Raw genomic sequence first — 20,410 nt, forward strand, 5'->3', positions numbered from 1 at the left:
AGCATTTCTTGTTTTTATTATCTTTGTTGGACACCTCTCAAGAATAAAGCTGAAATCTTTGCTCATTACAGGACTGATCCCACAATAATGAGCAGCTTCATTTACAATTTTCATATGATTGTCTTGACCATGTTCACTCCTGCTGAATCAATTCTGAATGTTACTGATTTCTCCACAATCTACACTGAATCCAGGGACACAAGCAGACCTGTTTCACTCTGTTCCTACAGTTTCCCAGTTAAATTATGAACTTTTCGTTTCTGACATGGGGATAGTTAAAGGCCATGTTAGGAATTGCAGCCTAGAAATTACTGTGGGTGATATTAGGGGACGGGCATTGAACATGTCCCATTAACATTCCTGTTTCTGCTATTTTACTGTAGATGTTTACTTGGTTATTCTACATTGGTTAATGGTTCCAGTAGAATTAGAAGTGTGTCACCCTCTAACTCCATTTCTCCAGTTCACTCCTGACCGTCCACCCAAACTCCACCTTCCATCAATGTCAACTGATCCAAAACTCTGCTGTCCATATCCAGCCCTCACCAAGTCCCACTCTCCCATCACTTTCACCCTCACTGACCCACATTGGCTTAAAATTCTCATCCTTGTATTAAAGTACCTCCATGTCCTCACCCCTCCCCATCTGCAGCCTCTCCTCCAAACCTGCAGCAAGCCCACTCTTGACCTATCCATACCTCTGACACTGCCCTCCTTCAGTGGGAATGTCCTCGCCTGGTTCCACTCTCACTGATCTGATTATAACCAGAGCATCTCCAGTAATGGCTTCTCTTCCCTGACCAGCACTGTTAGCTCTGGAGTCCCTGAACTTTCCATTCTTACTCCCCCCTCTTCCTCATCTACATGCTGCCCACTGGTAACATCATGAACAGACATGGGGTCAGCTTCCACATGTGTTCAGACAACACCCTGCTCTAGCTCTTCACCATCTCTCTTGACCCTCCACTACTGAACATTAACTCTACTTCTCTCTCCACGGACGCTGTCAGACCTGCTGAGTATTTCCAGCATTTCTTGTTTTTATTTCAGATTTCCAGCATCTGCAGCATTTTGCTTTTATTTGACCAATGAAGATAATGTCCTGGATTTTGAGATGTTTGTGTTTTATCCACTGCATTATTTACCTCAGAATCAAAGCTGCTGATGTCATGTGTTTGTTCAGTTGGGTGTAAGTAATAGAAATGATCAGGGGGATAACTGTGTCAGTGGAGGCTTACTCCCTGTATAAATCAGGACCCATTGCATTCGATCAGCTCAGCGTGCCTGCTGCAGCGGTAGAAATCGTGCTTCTCACAGAAATGGTACATCCAGTAATCCATCAGATAGAAGATATTTACTATCCTATTCTTGCAGCTGTTGGAATTCCTGGTAAGTTGGTATCTCATCAGGTAATGGCATAAAATGGTGTTCACTGTGCTGCTGTACTCGGTATTATTTCTCAATTTCTGTTTTACAAAGCTGCCTGTTCTGTTCCAACAGTTGAATCATGGAATGTGCTCAGTCTCTGCTCTTTGTCTTATAGCAGCTGCATTATTTCTGTAATGATGTTTGTTTACCCAATCTTGTTAATGTTACTGGATTATTCTCTGCATTGAATGTTTTGTAATCAGGTGTCTGGACTAAGAGCAGGAATAAGACTATCAGGATTTGTTAATAGGTTAACGTTGTTGGACTAATCTGTCCTGGAATATTTTTATCAACATGGTTTCAGTGATTGATAATGGGGACAGCTCACAGTCTCAGTGTTACAAGGAGGCAGCTCAATGTCTTCCCTTCCAATAACATGGGTCAGTTTAACTGGAATTTCAACATATATATTGGTTATCACTGTCATGAAATAATATTTCATTCAGTGTGTGTCTGCTGCTGCTTCAGATGGCTGGTTACTGAACTGAGTTTTCTGCTGGCTATTTCACATCTCTCTTTGTTTCACTGTGGCTGAATTCACTATCACTGGACAACATTGTCAAATGGAAAGTATTGATGTGATGTTGTATCAGTTTACACTGTATCTCTTGGAATCATGAGTACTTCTATTTATCTGTAAATTATAAGCTGCACCAGGGATATTGGTGTTCTGTGAACTTAACAATTGCTGTACTTTATAATTCCAGGAGAAGGAATTTCAATTATTGTGAGGTATGTCTGGAAGAGTCATTGGATTCTGTTCATTCCATGCACTGTAGATAAAATGAACAGTATAGGTGAACTGGCGGAGATTTGTCTGATCTGGAGAATTGTTAAAACTATTCAGAGGCTTCATTAAACAAATTGACATTGAGAATTGGATTATCGAACACGGGCAGATGAACAGAATGCAGGTGCAGAATATTTGGATGAATGGGATGAGAAAAGGATAATTAAGAAAGAAAATAAGAGACAGTGAAGAGAGATAGAGGCGTGATAGAGACAGAGGAGGAAAACTAGAAGGAGATGGAGAAAGAATTCGAGAGACGTGGAGGGTGCGGCAGTGTGTGAATAATTCCTCAGAATGAACTGATAAAACTTCCAGTAGAATTCTGATGAGCAAATGTAATTTGAAGGTGTTATTAGGATGCTGTCAGATTGTGAGAGTTTAATTGTACTGGTCAAGTGTGTTTATCACTGTCCGCTCCTCAGTCTGTTTTGCCGAATGCTACTTTTTCTTGTTTACTGACTGAATAAATATACTTACAGAATAGAATCCAAGATTTATTGTTTGCAATGAATCACACAAGAATGAAACATAAGAAGTAGGAGCAGGAGTAGACCATTCAGCCCCTCGAACCTGCTCCACAATTTAGTAAGGTCACGGCTGATCCACAACCTCAATTCCACATTCCCACACAAAACAATTATCCCGAGATTTCCTTAGACTCCAAAAATCTACTGAGCTCAGTCTTTAATATACTCAATGACTGAATATCCACAGCACTATGGAGTGGACAATTTCAAAGATTGACAACCCTCTGAGTGAAGAAATTTCTCCTCATCTCAGTGTAAATGGTCGACTCTTTATCCTGAGACTATGCCCCCTAGTTCTAGACTCTCCAGCCAGGGGGAAACTGTCTCTCATTTACCCTGTCAATCCCTCTCATAATCTTGTATATTTCAAGGAGACCACCTCTCATTCTTCTAAACTCCAGAGAATATAAGCCTCAATCTCTCTTAATACAACAATCCTCTCACCACAGGAATATATCTCGTGAAGCATTTTGTTGCACCCCCTTTAAAATACAATAATCTCATTAACTATCTGCTACTCCCCTGGCGCTATCTCCTAGTCTGATTATTAATGGGCAGATAATCATTACTCTGCTATCTCTACCTTTCTTTTTTAGTCTGTGTGGATGCAATACATCTCAACCAGTGAGTTTGTTCTCTGATGACTTCATCAAATATCTCCCCATTGTCAACTTTCAATGTCTTGAAGTTTTTCATTGGATTTATTCACGATTATTTGACAATTGGATTATTTGATCCCCTCAGAGATCTCACTCCCTTCTTCAGGCTCTGGATCCTCATCCACTGGGTCATTCTGGCCCTGACTGTCCCACAACCCATGAGACATCCTTCCTTCTGAGCTCGGAGCTGTGCTGCAGAATTCCATTTACTGTCCATGTCAGTCTGCTCCAAAGTCCACCAAACCCGAGCTCTCCTTAAACTCACAGTGGATGGGATCTTGCCTGACAGACAGCATGAGGTCATTTCCCAGCCAGTTTCCCTTCACCATCTCCTGGTACATTCTGAGGGCTCCATTTGGAATTGATTCATTTTGTTTCATTCAATCACCATTTCCACTGGAACGCCTCTCTTCCTCACCGGATCTGGTCTTGGAATGAAAACCTTCGCAGAGTCCTGTGCATGAACCCTGTTGTAAAGTTTAGGTGTGTGGACCTCTGATATAAACACAGGGATATTCCTCACTTAAATGTTGTCACTATGGGTACGTATGTGTTCTAGCTATTCTGCCTTTGTGTAGGCTACCTGGACCATTCTTTGTTCCAAATCTACTCAGGTCCCCTCCTGCACATATTTTTCTGATACTTTGATGACTGTGTCTCCCTCGTCTTCATATGGTCCGTCTCTGACACTTCTCTTCCCTTCCTCGACTTCTCCAGCTCCATTTCAGGGGATTGGCTGTCCACCAATATCTACTATAATCCCACTGACTGCCATACCTACCTTGATTATACTTCCTCCCACCCGGCGTCCTGGAAAGACTCTGTTCCATTCTCCCAGTTTCTCCACCACCGTTCCATCTGTTCTGACGATGCTACCTTCCACACCAGTGCTTCTGAAATGTCTTCACGATTCCTCAGCCGAGGATTCCCCGCCACTGTGGTTAACAGGGCCTGTGACCGTGTCCATCCCATTTCCCACGTTTCTACCTTCACCCCTTCCCTCCCTGCCAGAACCATGATAAAGTTCCCCTTGTCCTCGCCTTCTACCCCAGCAGCCTCCACATTCAACACATCATCCTCCAACATTTCTATCACATCCAGCTAAGTCCAACACCAAACATATATTCTGCTCCCCTCCCTTCCCCCCACTCATTGTGACACCCTGATCCACTCCTCAATCACCCCCAACGTCAGCTCCTCTTCCCCAGGCAACTTCCTGTGCAAGCACAGGAGATGTAACACCTGCCCTTTTACCTCCTCCCTTCCCACTGTCCAAGGTCCGAAACACTCCTTCCAGGTGAAACAGTGATTTACTTGGACTTCTTTCAATTTATTAACAGTATTCACTGCTCACGATGGAATCTCCTAGACATTGAGAGAGGAGCAAGCACAGATTGAGTGATTGCTTTGCAGAACTCCTCCGTTCAGTCTGCAAGAGTGACCCTGAGCTTCTGGTCACTTGTCATTTTAATTCTACATCCCACTCCCACTCTGACCTCTCTATCTCCGACATCCTACACTCTTCCACTGAAGTTCAATGAGGAACAGGACTGGATTTTTCAATTAGGCCTTTTATTACTGTTGAATTCGACACTGAGATTAAAATCTTCATATTATAACCATTACTCCCACTTTCTGGGACAGCCTGTGCTGCTAATGGAGGATGGCTACACCAGAGTCACTGGGAGTGGAGGGGGAGTAGGCTGGTGCTTGGGGTGGGGATCCCCTATTGGTACACAGCTGGCAGTCTGGTCCACACCCCTGGGTTCTACCCACCATTCTCCATCACTTTTCCGGACCACTGGAACCTTCTCCTCTTTGCCAGATTTTCCATGCTCCCCTCTCCCTCTGTTATTCTGCTGTAACCATTTACACCTCCTCTGGACCCATCCTCTGTTTCTTTAATTGTCCCATTCACCTTGCACCATTATCCCTTTTCTCATTGAATCACTCCTGCCCTCCACTCGATCACAGACCTTCCCTTTTGTTATTTCCTTCCCCCTACAGCCCACTTTTCTCCGACTGCTTGTTGCTAAAAACAGCGGGAGGGGAGGGGGACTGGGAGGGCGCGTGTCTGATCATCAACTGGGGCAGGGACCTCCTATTCTGGAATGTGAGTCTGGGGGGGGATGAGGTGTATCTGATCATCAACCCTGGGGAGAGGTCCCCGAACCAGGAACAAGGTCCCAGTCCGGGGAGGAGGAGGTGGAGTGTTTGGTCCCCAACCCAGTAAGGTGCCTCCGATCCTGGAGTTTGGTCCCAGTCTGGTTAAGGGGAGTGGACAGGTGAAATGTCTGATACAAGTTACAATGGGGGGGGATGTGGGAGGGTGGTCTGAACCTGGGAGAGGGGTCTGAACCCATTGATGTTCCCGTCCAGGGAGGAAAGTCCGATCGCGGTGCAGAGGTACAATCTAGGGGTAAAGGGGTTAAATTCCGGGGGCGGTGAGGTCAGATGCTTGGTAATCCAAGGGAGTGTTGGGGTTCAATCCTGGAGAGTGATGGCGTGCAATCCCGGGGAGTGGTGGGGACCGATCCCAGGGAGTGGTGATGTGCGTTCACAGAGTGGGTGGAGTCCGTTCCCCAGGGTGGTGCGGTCTGTCCACGGAGGGAGTGGGTGAAGTCCTATCGTGGGGTTTCCAATCCTGAGGATGGTGAGGTCCGAACCTGGGGTGGGTGTTCTGATCCTGGGGGTGGTGCAGTCCGATTCCACACATTGGTGTGGTCCGATTGTGGGGAAGGTGTGGTGCGGTCCCAGGGTGGGGCGGATGATTCTGAGGGATCATTCTGATCCCAGAGGGGGAAACTGTTCCAATCACCAATCTCAGGTGTCTTTATATGTAGCGTGAGGTATAACAAGGAAACCCAGTCAGCCAGAGTTAAACCTGTAAAACAGATTAAATCAGAGACTTCCAGCTTCATTCAAATATTTAAATTGCTAACCCGCCTCCTGGGAGGTTGTCTGTCCGTCCCCTTTCCCGACTCCATTAAACCCAGACGTAGGCGGCTCTGAGGCCGGTTGGGGGACAGGTTCAGATTTTTACATTTTAACCTCTGACCCGACCCCAACTCCCCTGTTTTTGGTGCTACAATCCTGCCCTGACTGTCTGGGTCAGACACAGAGAATGTTTGATCAGTAATTTCCAGTCTCTTTTCCCTTCTCTCTCTTACAGTTAATTTACTGGCGATTGTGATCCTGTCCCGGGGAAAGTGCGGCCTCTCCACCTGCACCACTTGCTACCTGGTGGCCATGGCAAGGGCGGATGTACTGGTCATTATCACTGAGGTCATACTGTTCAGGATCAATTATCACCTTTGATCGATTTGTAGCCATTTGTTGCCAGAAGCTGAAAACAAAATATTGCACCAAGAAAACTGCGGCTGTGGTTCTGGCAACAACCTGCATTCTGCTCTGTTCAAAAAACATCCCCATCTACTTCAAATATGAACCTGGACGGATAATCGGCAATGTACCGTGGTTCTGTGATACAAAGCCAAGTTATTATACTGAGCCCGGATGGGTGGGATTTGACAGGTTTGATACGATTTTAACTCCATTGATCCCATTTGCTTTAATCCTGTTGCTCAATGCTCTGACAGTCAGACACATTTTAGTGGCCAGTCGAGTCCGTAAGGGACTGAGGGGTCAGAGCAAGGGAGAGAATCGCAGTGACCCAGAGATGGAGAGCAGAAGGAAGTCTGTGATTTTACTCTTCACCATATCCGGCAACTTCATACTTCTGTGGTTGGGATTCGTTTTAGATTACTTTAACATCGGATATCAATTTGATTATGATTCTTTTTATATATTTCGACGAGTCGTATTTATGCTGTTGAATTTAAGTTGCTGCACAACCACATTTATTTATGTGGTGACTCAGTCCAAGTTCAGAGAGCAGGTGAAGAGTGCGGTGAAATATCCAGTTACATCAATTATTCAATTAATGAATAAACAAAACAACTGAGAGCAGCCCAGAGGCGGGTCCCAGTGTTTCCAGTCCATGAATGGAATATTTATCCCCAGACTTCCATCAACTGAATGACAGCAGGAATCGCTGGGGATGTGAAAATACCCCCAGCGGCGGAGTGGGGGCTGGAAGAGACTAACACCACCCCCTGCAGGGCAGGAGGGTAAACAGCAGCCACAGTCTCTCCTCCACCTCCACTGGTTCGATTCTCAGCTCCTCACATCTGCTCAGAAAAAATGTTCTTCCAAAAGCAAAATGCTGGAAATCATCTCACGTGCATTGATTTTTTTTCTGGAGACTCTTAATTGAGTCCATCTCCCTTCCATTTACCCAACCTGGTCACTGCCATCTCTCTCTCCGACTTAAACAATGTTGTTGTGGGGTGGTTTGCGTCTGGACAAGCCCAGCCGAGTGACAAGGATAGGGAGTCGGGACATAGGATGAGGGAGTGGTGTCGAGCTTGGCACAGCAACCGGCCACCCCGGGGCCTCAGCTTCACGGTGCTTGGATGGATGGGGCCGAGTCCCTTCCTGGATCCCATGTTAGCTGATACTGTTAACGGTTCCCTGCCCTCAGGTTCTGTCCCTCTCTTTTTCAAATCTCCAGTAATCACCCTTATTATAAAAAAATAACAGACAACCCTTGACCCGCTCTGTCTTTGCAAACTAACCCCCATCTCCAAACTCCCTTTCCTCTCCAAATTCCTTGAATGTGTTGTCACCTCCCAAATCCATGGCCATCTTTCCCGGGACACCATGTTTGAATCCTCCAATCAGGTTTCTGCTTCTGTCACCGTACTGAAACAACTCTTATCAAAGTCGCAAATGACATCCTATGTGACTGTGACAAAGGTAAACTTTCCCTCCTTGTCCTTCTCCACCTGTCTGCAGCCTTTGACCCGATTGACCACACCATCCTCCTCCAACACCTCTGCACTGTTGTCCAGCTGGGTGGGACTACTCTCACCTGGTTCCATGCTTATCTATCTAATCATAGTCAGAGAATCACTTGTAATGGTTTCTCTTCCTGCTCCCACACCGTTACCTCTGGTGTCCCCCAAGGATCTAACCTTGGCCCCTCCTATTTCTCATCTACATGCTGCCCCTCAGTCACATCATCTGAAATCACACTGTTAATTTTCACATGTACACTGACAACATCCAGCTCTCTCTCACCACCACCTCTCTCAACTCCTCCACTGTTGATGAATTATTAAACTGCTTATCTGACATCCAGCACTGGGAGGGCAGAAATTTCATCCATTTAAGTATCGGCAAGGCAGAAGCCATTCTCTTTGGTGCTCCTACAAACTCTGTTCTCGAGCCACCAACTCCATCCATCTCCCTGGCAACTGCCTGAGGCTCAACCAGACTGTTCACAACCTGAGATGAGCTTCCGAGCTCATATTCACTCCATCACTAAGACCACCTATTTCAACCTCTGTAACATCTCCCGACTCCACCCCTGCGTCAGCTCATCTGCTGCTGAAACCGTCATCCATTCCTTTGTTAACTCTAGACTCGACTATTCTGAAGCATTCCTGGCTGGTCTCCCACATTCTACCCTCCTTAAACTTGAGGTCATCCAAAACACTGCTGCCCATGTCTTCACTCACAACAAACTCTGTTTGCGCATCAACCCCTGTGCTCATTGCCTTATTTTGGCTCCTGGTTCCGCAACGCCTCGATTTTAAAATTCACATACTTGCTTTCAAATCCCTCCATTGCCTCACCCCTTCCTGTTTCTTTCCTCCAACCCTACACCCCTCTCTAACATTATAACCTCCTCCAGCCCCTACACTCCTCCCTATCTCTATAAACTCCTCCAACCTAAACTCCTCCCTATCTTTGTGACCTCCTCCAGCTCCTACACCCCTCCCGATCTCGATAACCTCCCCCAGCCAAGTGTTGACCCACTGAACCTCTCCAAATCCTTCTGCACCATCTCCAACCTGGAAATCCTGGGCACTGATTGTTATTCTCTGTCTCTCTTTCCCTGTGTCTCCCTCACTGTTCTCTGTTCATCTCTCTCTTTCTCTCTATCTCTCTGCTTCAGTCTTTAGCTCTCATTTTCTCTTTCAATTTCTGTCTTCCACCCAATTTCTCTTTCCTCACTTCCCCTCTCTCAGCTCCCTCTACCCCCCAAACTCTCTCCATCCCTTTCTCTTCTCCTCTCTAAATTACACTCACTCTCAATTGCTCTTTGTCATTCTCTTTCTCTCTCTCCCTCCCCTCTGCCCTGAATCCCTCTCAACCTTGCCCCTCTCCCAACCACACCCTCTCCCCATCTCTCCATCCCTCTTCCCTTTCCCATCTTACTCCCCCCTGTCTCTATCGACTCCCTCACTCCCTACATTCTCTCTCACCAAGTTCCTCTCCCTCTCCATCTCACCCTCCTCCATCCTCCCACTCCACCCATTCCATCTCTCATCCTCACTCACCAACCTCCCTCAGGCATCTCCTTGCCCTAACCACTGTCCCATTCACCTCTCTCCCCTTCCATTTCCTCTATCTCCCTCCTTCTCTCACCACATCCTCTCTCTACCCCTCCCTCTCGCTCCATCTGTCCCTCCTCACTGTGTCAAGAAAGTGTACAGGGAGCTTTTGTTTCATGTACCTGCACTGGGAGTGTTTGGTCAGATATTGTTAAGGAAGCCTGACTCTGTGTCTGACTGTTTTTTACTTGTCGAGGCATCCTTTATTTCCCAGGCCTAATTTATGTGTATTTTAAATGAATAACTTTAATAAAACAGGGAAATAAAACAAACTTATATTAAGACCCTATTATCCACATCGACAATGTACTCCAACCCCTGTGATGCTCATTGGTCGCAGAAGGTCTGGAGTGAACAGACGGACACCACATGCTCATTGATCATTGTGTATCTGATACACTCCACAGCTCATTCCTCTGCCTCCCCCTCTCCCCGTGCCTCCCTCCCTCCCTCCATCTGCAGTAAAAGCTTTGAACCATCTGTATAAAATAAACTCAGGGCAAAGTAACGGAGGTGGATGTGAAAGTGCTTCACAACCAATTAAATACTTCACAAGTGTAGTCACTGTTGCATTGTAGGAAACCCGGCAGCAAAATCCCTTCACCCTCCCCTCTCCACTCCGCTCCCCCAACCTGCCGATCCTCCTCCCCCTCCTGTCCGCATCGATCCCCCTCTGTCACACAGTCAGGAGCTGGGTCCTGAGGCCAGGACACTTGATGCAGGAGTTTTTATTGTAGTCCAGTGTAAAGTGACGAGGCCTTTGCTGGATCCTGGGAGAATTTCCTGAGCTGGAAACTCCGATTCTTTGATGCAGCAAATTGCAGTTCCAGAGAAAGCTGTGCACAGGAAAATCAGACAAAGAAAATGGTCTCATTGCTGCCATCGCTGGGAGTTCCACAGTGACAGATATATTCACTAACACAAACCACTATTCATACAAAAACTACATCACACCTTGTGGGATTGCAAGAAAATAACTTCATCTCAATACAAAACAATCAATAAACACACTAACACTGCGATCACTGCTCACGATTATTCCACATGGGACTGATGCAGCCTCCGTGGATAGACCAGGATAGGAGCGGGATTTCATAAGGAGGGGGTCGGCGGGGGGGTGGGGAGGAAGTGATTACACAAAACCCCAGTGACCAGGATTACACAGCAACGCTCACTGAAGCCCAGACTGTGGGACACTCGAAGCTGCTCCTCACATTCCCTCAGGTCACGATGCACCGACAGAGAGGCCTGGTCCCCACTCAGCAATGCCTCACAGGAGAGGGAGGGGAGGGAGAGAGGGGAGGGGAGAGGAGGGAGGGAATGAGTGTTGCACTATCTGAGGTGCTGTCTCTAGGACGAAATGTTAAACCGAGGCCCCGTCTGCCCTCTCGGGTGGGTGTAAAAGATCCCACGGTCACTATTTGAAGAAGAGCAGGGGAGTTCTCCCTGGTGTCCTGACCAATATTTATCCGACAACCAACATCACTAAAACAGATTATCTGCTCATGATTACATTGCTGTTTGTTGAAAAGGTCCTTCATTGACTGTAAAGCACTTTGGGACGTCCTGAGGTGGTGAAAGGTTCTGTAGAAATCCAAGTCCTTTCTTTGTTTCTTTGTCCCAAAGCTCGACATGGGACGAGCGGCTGGCGATTGGAGAATGAATATTAGCAGCTGCCTCGGTGACGTGGGGAGTCAGAGAGTCCAGTCCCCACTGACTGCCCATTCCTTCTGGGCTCTGAGATCCAGTCGAGCTGGCTGGGTGTCTGGGCTCAGGCCTCGGTTCCAGTTTGCCTTTCCCGGGAGTGCGGGGGATGGGAGCCTGTTTTAACGGAGACGCAGTAAATGCTGGATTCTCCTGTTCTCTTCGCACCTTCCGGTGAGCTGCCATGGCGCTGGAAGTGGGTCAGAGCGGCGGGCGGCCGTTAGCAGTGGTTAGCAGTGCAGTCAGTGACAGCAGCACCCGGTGTAAGGTGGGGTCCCGGCCGGGGGATTGGGAGACACATCCTCCCGCTTCCTTCCTGCACTGGACTTTTTCACACAGGAGGCGGGTGTAGGGAGCGGGGCAGAGACACCTCCCATTGTCCTCACACACTCCTCCATTCTCACACCGTGTCAGCAAGTTATCACACACACCCACTGCAAGAGGCAGAAAAAAGAAAGGTTCAGATCATTGAAAATCTCCCCATGTTACAGATTGTTTCAACTGTCACCACTCCCAGTGTTTCACTTTTACAACAACATTTTATTATAAAAACATCCAGACACTGAGAATATTAATAAAGAATAATCAGAGCAGATTCCAAAGGGAATATATAAGGGTTCGGAAAGATATGAAGAAACAATTAGAAAAAGAAAGAGAAACTTTGGAATTAAATTATCAAGGAATATAAAATTAATTCGTAAAGTATTGGAAAGACACAGAAATAACTAATGGAAAATCAGGACAGGGATCGGGTCACTCAGGGATAAACACTACAAACTCACAGGTAATGACAGTAAAATGGCAGAAATATGAAATAATTACTTTGCCTCGGGATTTACCAGGGAGACTAACATGATGGAGATGACCATCAGAGGAAGAAATCAAAAAGATATAAAGATAGAAAGGGAGGAGATAATTGATAAACGAATCAAACTTAGAGAGGATAAAACCCCTGACCCAGATGGATTGTATCTGCAAATATTATAAGCAGTTAGGGAAGAGATAACAGAGGCTCTGTTACAGTGGAATTAGAAATTCATTAAGAGGACAGGCAGACAGATCATGTGATTTCTATATTTAAAAGGGTAATAGAACATGTCAAGGGAACAATAGACCAATGAGCTTAACATCAGTGGGAGGAAAGATAATGGAATCCTTACTCAAAGATATGATAGAAAAACATTCAGAAACTAAAACTATAATAACGTGTGATCAGCATAGATTCCAAAATGGAAGGTCAAGCATAACCAACCTTATTGAACTCTTTGAAGAAGCCATAGAAAGAGTCAATGTGGGTAATGTAGTTGATGTTATATATTTAGACTTTCATCAGGTACCACATCGTAGACTGACGATTGAATTCAGAACATTTGGAGTGAGCGGGGTTGCAGCAGAATGGATAACGATTTGGCGAAGAAAGAGTAAACAGAGAGCAGAGGTTAAAGCCAGTTACTCAGACTGGCACAAGTTGGGAAGTAATGTTCCACAAGGATTGATGCTGGGAGACTGTCGGAGGGTCAGTACTGAGGGAGTGCTGCATTGTCAGAGAGTCCGTGCTGAGGGAGTGCTGCACTGTCACAGGGTCAGCACTGAGTGAGTGCTGCACTGTCACAGGGTCAGCACTGAGTGAGTGCTGCACTGTCACAGGGTCAGCACTGTGTGAGTGCTGCACTGTCACAGGGCCAGCACTGTGTGAGTGCTGCACTGTCACAGGGTCAGCACTGTGTGAGTGCTGCACTGTCACAGGGTCAGCACTGTGTGAGTGCTGCACTGTCACAGGGTCAGCACTGTGTGAGTGCTGCACTGTCACAGCGTCAGTCCTGAGGGAGTTCTGTATAATTGAAAGTCGTGCTTTCTTTATCTGCTCTAATCCAGCCACATTGTTTGCGAGCTCCTACTTTGCTTTGGGTTTGCAACCTCTAGTGATGAGATACTTGGCCGTGTGTGACCCAGCTTTGGGTCAGCTGCATGTGTCAGGAGAAATCAGCAATTATTAATCCCAGTTGGAGAACAACACACAGTCTGAACACAACATCTGTACTGTGTACACACACACATCGAGTGGAGACTGTCCACCACTGCAAGAGGCTCCGAGAGACAAACAAACAGCTTGTTCATCTCCACCTCATCACCAATAAGACAAAAACTGGCACCCAGACACAGGAGGAGATATTAGGACGGGGACCAAAAACTCAGTCAAAGAGATAGGTTTTAAGGAGCATCTTAGAGGAGGAGAGACAGGTGGAGAGGAAGAGAGGTTTAGGGAAGGAATTTCAGAGCTTAAGGTCCAGGCAGCTGAAGGTCCAGTACCCACATGTTCCTGCTCCAGTATCGCACTCCCAGTCAGTGGAAAGAGTTATGGTCACTCCTGGCCATTGTGGGGAGGTATGGTCACTTCCGGTCAGTGTGGTGAGTTATGGTCACTTTCGGTCAGTGTGAGTGTGGGTTTGGGGATTCAATGTAACGGATGGTTTGGAAAGAGATGGGCAGCATGTGAAAGGTTAAATAAACAGGAACACGTTGATGAAAAATCTGGGAACAAGGGTGAACAGATTGAGTTCCGAGACACTCATCCAGTTCCCAGTCCTATGTCTGGGATAATGGAATTACAACTGGTTCCCATTGATCCTGGTCTCAGGCTTCCTACAAATATTCCCTCCACTTCCCACTGAATGTTCTCACTAAGTCTGAGTTAAGACACACTTTCCTCTTAGCTCAGATGAGTGTCGTATATATTACTGCTTCGTATCTGCTTCACCGATCGAGGAGATTAAACTTTACTCCACAGACACAAACAAGCAGATTTCAGATCCCAGTCCCTGTTCACACCTACACCTGCTCACACTCACTCCCCGTTCACACCTACACCTGTTCACACTCACTCCCCATTCACACCTACACCTGTTCCTCACTCACCCCCCCGTTCACACCTAAACCTGTTCCTCGGTCAGTGAGGGACAAGGGAAGTTTGAGGGGAACGGTTCAATCCCGATACAGAAATATGCTCTGGGTCAGCAGGTCACAGGTCAGAGAGCGTAGATCTTACTTACGGTCACTGGCGACAGTGTCAGGGAGGCTTGGAGAGAGAAAGAGAAAAACAAAGAGTTAGATAGACGTTTGATTAACAATCTTTATTAATAAACACACGAATACAATCCATCACATGGAGTGTTCATGCGATCGACCTCACTCAAACTCACAAACAAAGATCTCATTGGGTATTCACACCAGCTCGAGGTGAGACCAGGTCGAGTTACTAAAGTGCTCACAGAAGGTGAGTGTGAGGTTAGTGTGTAAGTACGTTCCCACTACGTGTGATTAATGTGTAAGTGAGCAGGGTTTATACGTAAGGGGGTCAGTAATCACATAGACCCCTCCCCCACTGCCCATTCGTGTCACTCTCTGTTTCCTGATCTCGGGACATTCCACACACAGCAATGACCACAGATATCACTCACAACCTTCACTTCCTGATCTGCTTCAGATATTTATTACACAGAGGCTTATTCTCCTTTCACCCTCTCCAGCTGTTCCCCAGATGTTCGTCCAGCTGTTAACATTCCATTCACACATCAGTCTCCACCTCACTGCTACCTCTGGATCTGTGTGTGTGTCCCGAGTGAGATTTCATCACATTTAACCCATACGACTATTCTAACCTCACTCTCTACATCATGTCAGCAATTCCACCTTGTTTACTCACTGAGAGAGGCTTCAAAATCCTGAAGGGTTTTGATGGAGTAAATAAGGAGAAAGTGTTTCCAGTGGCAGGAGGGTCAGTGACCAGAGGACACAGATTGAAGAGAATTAGTAAAGAACCAGAGGGGGAGAGGAGGAGAATTTTATTTTTACACAGCGAGTTGTTGTGATCTGGAATGTTCTGCCTGAAAGGGCGGTGGAAGCAGATTCAATGATAACTTTCAAAAGGGAATTGAATAAATATTTGAAAAGGATGAATTTACAGGGTTATGGGGAAAGAGCAGGAGAGTGGGATTAATTGGATAGATCTTTCAAAGAGCTGGCACAGGCACGATGGGCCGAATGTCCTCCTTCTGTGCTGTCTGATTCTCTGATTCTGTGTCTGTACAATCTCCCACTGTCAGTCTCTGTTTACACATTAACACAATCACAAACATCCATTGGGTTGTATTTTGGAATCGATGCGTTGCTGGGAGTTACGATGAGAATGAAATATGAAGTGAATCTTCCGCCGGCACTGGACCGGGCCGGAGAAGCGCTCGTTACTCACAGACATTGGCCGTCCCTTTGGGGATTGGGAGGTACGAGCCCGCTGTCCACCGTCGGCCTTGAAAACCTTTCTTACATCTCCCGCAGTCCGGCCCCGTCGTGTTGTGTTCACACTCACAACTCAGCTTCCCCTTCTCCAAGATACAGTTGTTGGTGTGAAGATTGCACTTTCACCTGGTAACAAACAACAACAGGCTGGTTTAAAATAACCTGATCAGCTCTGTTCGACAGCGGACTCTCCACTCCGGGACTCCGCTCCCCCTTTACCAGCTTAGCTCTGGAAACTCTAACATTTTTCTCCCCACTGGTTCCAGTGTTAGTTCACCGGGAACTCCAGCTTCAGATCAGGTGAATGAGCAACATTCAGTGATAGAATGAGTATGGTTTACAGAACAAACAACTCTTCTTTTCAATAGAAATCTCCAAGAAATGTGACAGGAAAACTGACAGGAGTGGATATCAGTGATTCAGGATAGAAAAAGGAAGCAGAGTGTGGGGTTTGGGATCAGTTGGCTAGATCGGGACACAGGCACAGACTGGGAAAAGGCAGGTTCGGGACTGAAGTCAGGGACAACCTGCTGGTGAAATTTTTTTTAAATATTCTAACGGACACAATCGCATTGTCACGCTCTTGTTTTTTTCTCCTCGGAAATATTGTGTGTGCCTTTAAGACTGTGAAAGTATTAGTGCACCTTTAAAACAGAAAGTACCGGACACTCACTCTGCCAGATTGCAAACTGGTTGCCAAGCAACAACAGCAGGAGAGAGAGGACACATGATTCAATGTTGCAGTTTGACTTTTGAAACTTGCTGGCAAAAACTGGTTTTAAGCACACAGAGTTCTGAGGTAATTTGAACTGAAGAAGCTGTGTTATTTCTCTCTCTCAAAATTCTACAAAGCTTCAAGCCAATTTAATTCCCAAAGAAAAATAAGAAAAGCTTTTCTTCACAAAGTATCGGTATTGCTGTGTTCATCATTGAAGCGCACAATTTAATAATCCAAAAGCCAAACTGAACTGCTGAGTTCCTATCTTTGAAGGACCTTTAATTTCCATCGGACCACTGTGAAGACTTCAAGCGACCTTTGACTTTTTCTATATTGGAAGACTCTATTTGTCAGGAATGTAACTTGCAAAGACTACTTTTTCAGTCAACTAATTAAAAACTGAAGTACTGTTAATTTTTAGTATATATATGTGAATGCGAGAGTTAGTTTTTTTAACAAGAAGTTATAACATCTTTAGACATTGGTTTATCATAGTCACGTTTCAGATTTTAAAAAATAGTTCATTTGTTGTTATCTAAAGATACTTGGTTAGTTCCACTATATTTGGGGGTTACCATGGTGTTCAATTTGGTTGCTTTTTCTGACTTGGAAAGCTTAAAAAATATGCTGTGACCTGTGGAGCAACGGGACTGAATTAACAGTGCATTGCTCCCACTGCAATCAGAATCATATATCTTAGCTGGGGGCTTTGTCCTGCATGGTTTCAACATATTTTAATTGGGGGTTGATCTGGGATTTGAACCTGGGATCTCTCACACATTGACAGCGAATCCATTGCTTCACTGATAGTAGCTGTGCCTTCAGCTGCCTGGGCCCAAAGCTCTGGAATTCCCTCCCTAAACCTGTCCATCTCTCTACCCCTCTCTCTCCTCCTTTAAAACACTCTTTAATACTGACCTCTTTAGCAAGCTTTTGGTCACCTGTCCTAATATCTCCTTATGGATCTCAGTGGCATATTTGGTCTGATTTACTCTCCTGTGAAGCAGTTTGGGATGTTTTACTATGTTAAAAGTGCTATATAAATACAAGTTGTTGTTGTTTAGTAAGTGTGATTTGGAAAGGCCCAAAGTGTTGGACCCGTCTCTCTGCCGTGAAGCGTGAGAACACTGCTCTCGCTGACTCTGTATTAACAACATCGAGCCGCTGTTTAACTCACTGCGAAGGAGAAGCTTCAATATCTGCAGATTGGACATTGCACAGTTTGTCAATTCACAGTTCTGTGAAATATTTACCAAACTAAGCAAAACACGGACAGTTCCTTGGAGTCAAATGAACGGCATCGTAAACATTTTCCTGCTCCTATTCTCTAATTAGTGTCTGAAGATTCTCCTGGACTAAAAGCTCGAGTGAGTCTCCCAGAAGCTGAGTGTAGAATAATGAGGTAATGGCTCCGAGTCCCGGAGATTGTGTGATGGGCGAATGGGAATTCACTGATCGAGACTGAATATAGATTGAACAGGAAGGAAGTGTTCAGTCAGAATCATTCATTAAATCATCAGCGGCTTTGATCGAGTAAATAAGGAGAAACTGTTTCCAGTGGCAGGAGGGTGGGTGACCAGAGAGACACAGATTGAAGGGATTTGGTAAAAGAACCAGAGGGGGAGAGGAGGAGAATTTTATTTACACAGCGAGTTGTTGTGATCTGGAATGTTCTGCCTGAAAGGGCACTGGAAAATCCAATAATAACATTCAATACTACAAGGGGAAAATTTACAGGTCTAAAGGGAAAGAGCAGGGGAGTGGAACTAATTGAATAGCTCTTTCAAAGAGCCAGCACAGGCACGATGGGATGAATGGCCTCCTTCTGTGCTGTCTGATTCTCTGAATCCTGATGAGACTGGATGTAGGCAGTGTTGAGAGTAAAGGGACAGATTCTGCTCGCTCCATGCTGCTCGATTGGTTGAACACTGAGCAGGAAATGGCTCCCTCATGGTGAGCCAGCCAGCAGGACTCTGAAAGCTCACTAACAAGTCCATCACCAGGGACAGGGGGAGCTGTCACAGTGCTGCTCTGTACAGGCTGTCACAGAGACATTCAGGGAAGCTTTTACAGTCCACACAGGGGCAGCTGACAGTGCTGAGTGGGCCGAGGGAGGGATCCCGATCTATCACTGTAAAACCTCACCAGTTACCGAGTGCTCACATCAGTGAGTCTGAGCAGAAACAGTGAGAAGCTCTCACCCTCCGGGAATCTCCGACAGAGTGAGAGTGATCCCAGATATTGGCCCTGATCGTGGCCCTGTCCCAGATGTTGACCCTGATCGTGCCGCCCCCAGATGTTGACCCTGACCCGGTGCTGCCTGGATGTGAAGTGTGGGGTCAGTGACTCTGTCCAGAAGTGTTGAGAAGCTCTCACCGCCTGCGGATGTCCAGGTTGGAGATGGCGTAGAAGTATTTGGAGAGGTTGAGTGGGTCAACACTGGTGGGCCCAGTGGCCGGCCGGAGCAGCCTGAGCCGCAGGTCGGTCAGGGTGAAGAAGTCCCTCAGATCCTTGGTGGTGTCCAGCTGGCCGTACAGTGAGGCCATGTCACGGAGACGGGGTCCCCCAAACAGGGCAAAATGCTCCTGGATCACGAAGCGGACCATCTTCTCCACATAGCCCCTGGAGTACTCCTCCGTACAGATGATGTCCAGCACCGAGGCCGGCCTCAGATCCCGGGCCCTTCTCGGCTCCATCCCGAAGGAGTTGAGGCAGTCGGCTCTGGTCGGGCTGCCACGTCCGGCCATGGTCCAGAGACTTCTCCAGGACCATCTGCTCCGGCCGGCCTGTCTCGAAGGTGATGACTATGTCCTCGGTCAGCTCGATGCTCTTGCCCCAGGACAGAGTAATGTTGACCAGGAGCGGCTCGGGGAAACTCCTCCAGGAGACACTTTGCCAAAAGGTGTTGGGAATCCGCCCCTCGTCATCCAGCATCAGCTCAGGCGGGTGTACGAGCTTGGGCGTGCGAGCGTCACACTCAAAGACCAAAGGACAAAGAACAGTACAGCACAGGAACAGGCCATTCGACCCTCCAAGCCTGCGCCGATTCTGATGCCTGCCGAAACTAAAACCTTCTGCAGTCTGGGGTCCGTATCCCTCTATTCCCATCCTATTCATGTATTTGTCAAGATGCCTCTTAAACGCCGCTATCATACCTGCCTCCACCACCTCCCCCGGTAGCAAGTTCCAGGCACTTGCCACCCTCTATGCAAAAAACTTGCCTCGCACATCCCCTCTCAGCTTAAACCTATGTCCCCTAGTAACTGACTCTTCCACCCTGGGAAAAAGCTTCTGACTATCCACTCTGTCCATGCCACTCATAACTTTGTAAACCTCTATCATGTCGTCCCTCCAGCTCCGTCGTTCCAGTGAAAACAATCCGAGTTTATCCAACCTCTCCTCATAGGTAATGCCCTCCAGACCAGGCAACATCTTAGTAAACCTCTTCTGTACTCTCTCCAAAGCCACTTGTTGTTGCACATGTACGGGTTCTCCTGGAAATGGAGACAGGAACAAAATGGGTTAGATACAGAGTAAAGCTCCCTCTACACTGTCCCATCAAACACTGCCAGAACAGATACAGCACGAGTTAGATACATGTCATGACCGAGTCAGGAGGAGTGCACTGTTTTTATAGTTCCACTTCTCCACAGGTCACAACATACATTTAATTTATTTCCCAGTTAGCAATATGGTCAATCATAGATCAGAGATTCTATTTTTATCCCAAAATAAAATACACCAACCAGTTTTCTTCAGTAAACAACAAAATTATTAGTTTATTATAAAACAAGTCTTATCCAGTAACGAAGCAAAGCAATAACACA

At 46.5% G+C, this 20,410-nt stretch overlaps 1 pseudogene; it reads right to left on the reverse strand.

Annotated features, from left to right (window-relative positions):
* Positions 1 to 11,770: 11,770 nt before the first annotated feature.
* LOC137345792 (netrin-G1-like) lies at positions 11,771 to 20,182 on the reverse strand (annotated as a pseudogene).
* Between the last annotated feature and the right edge of the window lie 228 nt (positions 20,183 to 20,410).

This window comes from Heterodontus francisci, chromosome 29 (assembly GCF_036365525.1).
Source record: "Heterodontus francisci isolate sHetFra1 chromosome 29, sHetFra1.hap1, whole genome shotgun sequence".
In the NCBI taxonomy this organism is placed as follows: domain Eukaryota; kingdom Metazoa; phylum Chordata; class Chondrichthyes; order Heterodontiformes; family Heterodontidae; genus Heterodontus; species Heterodontus francisci.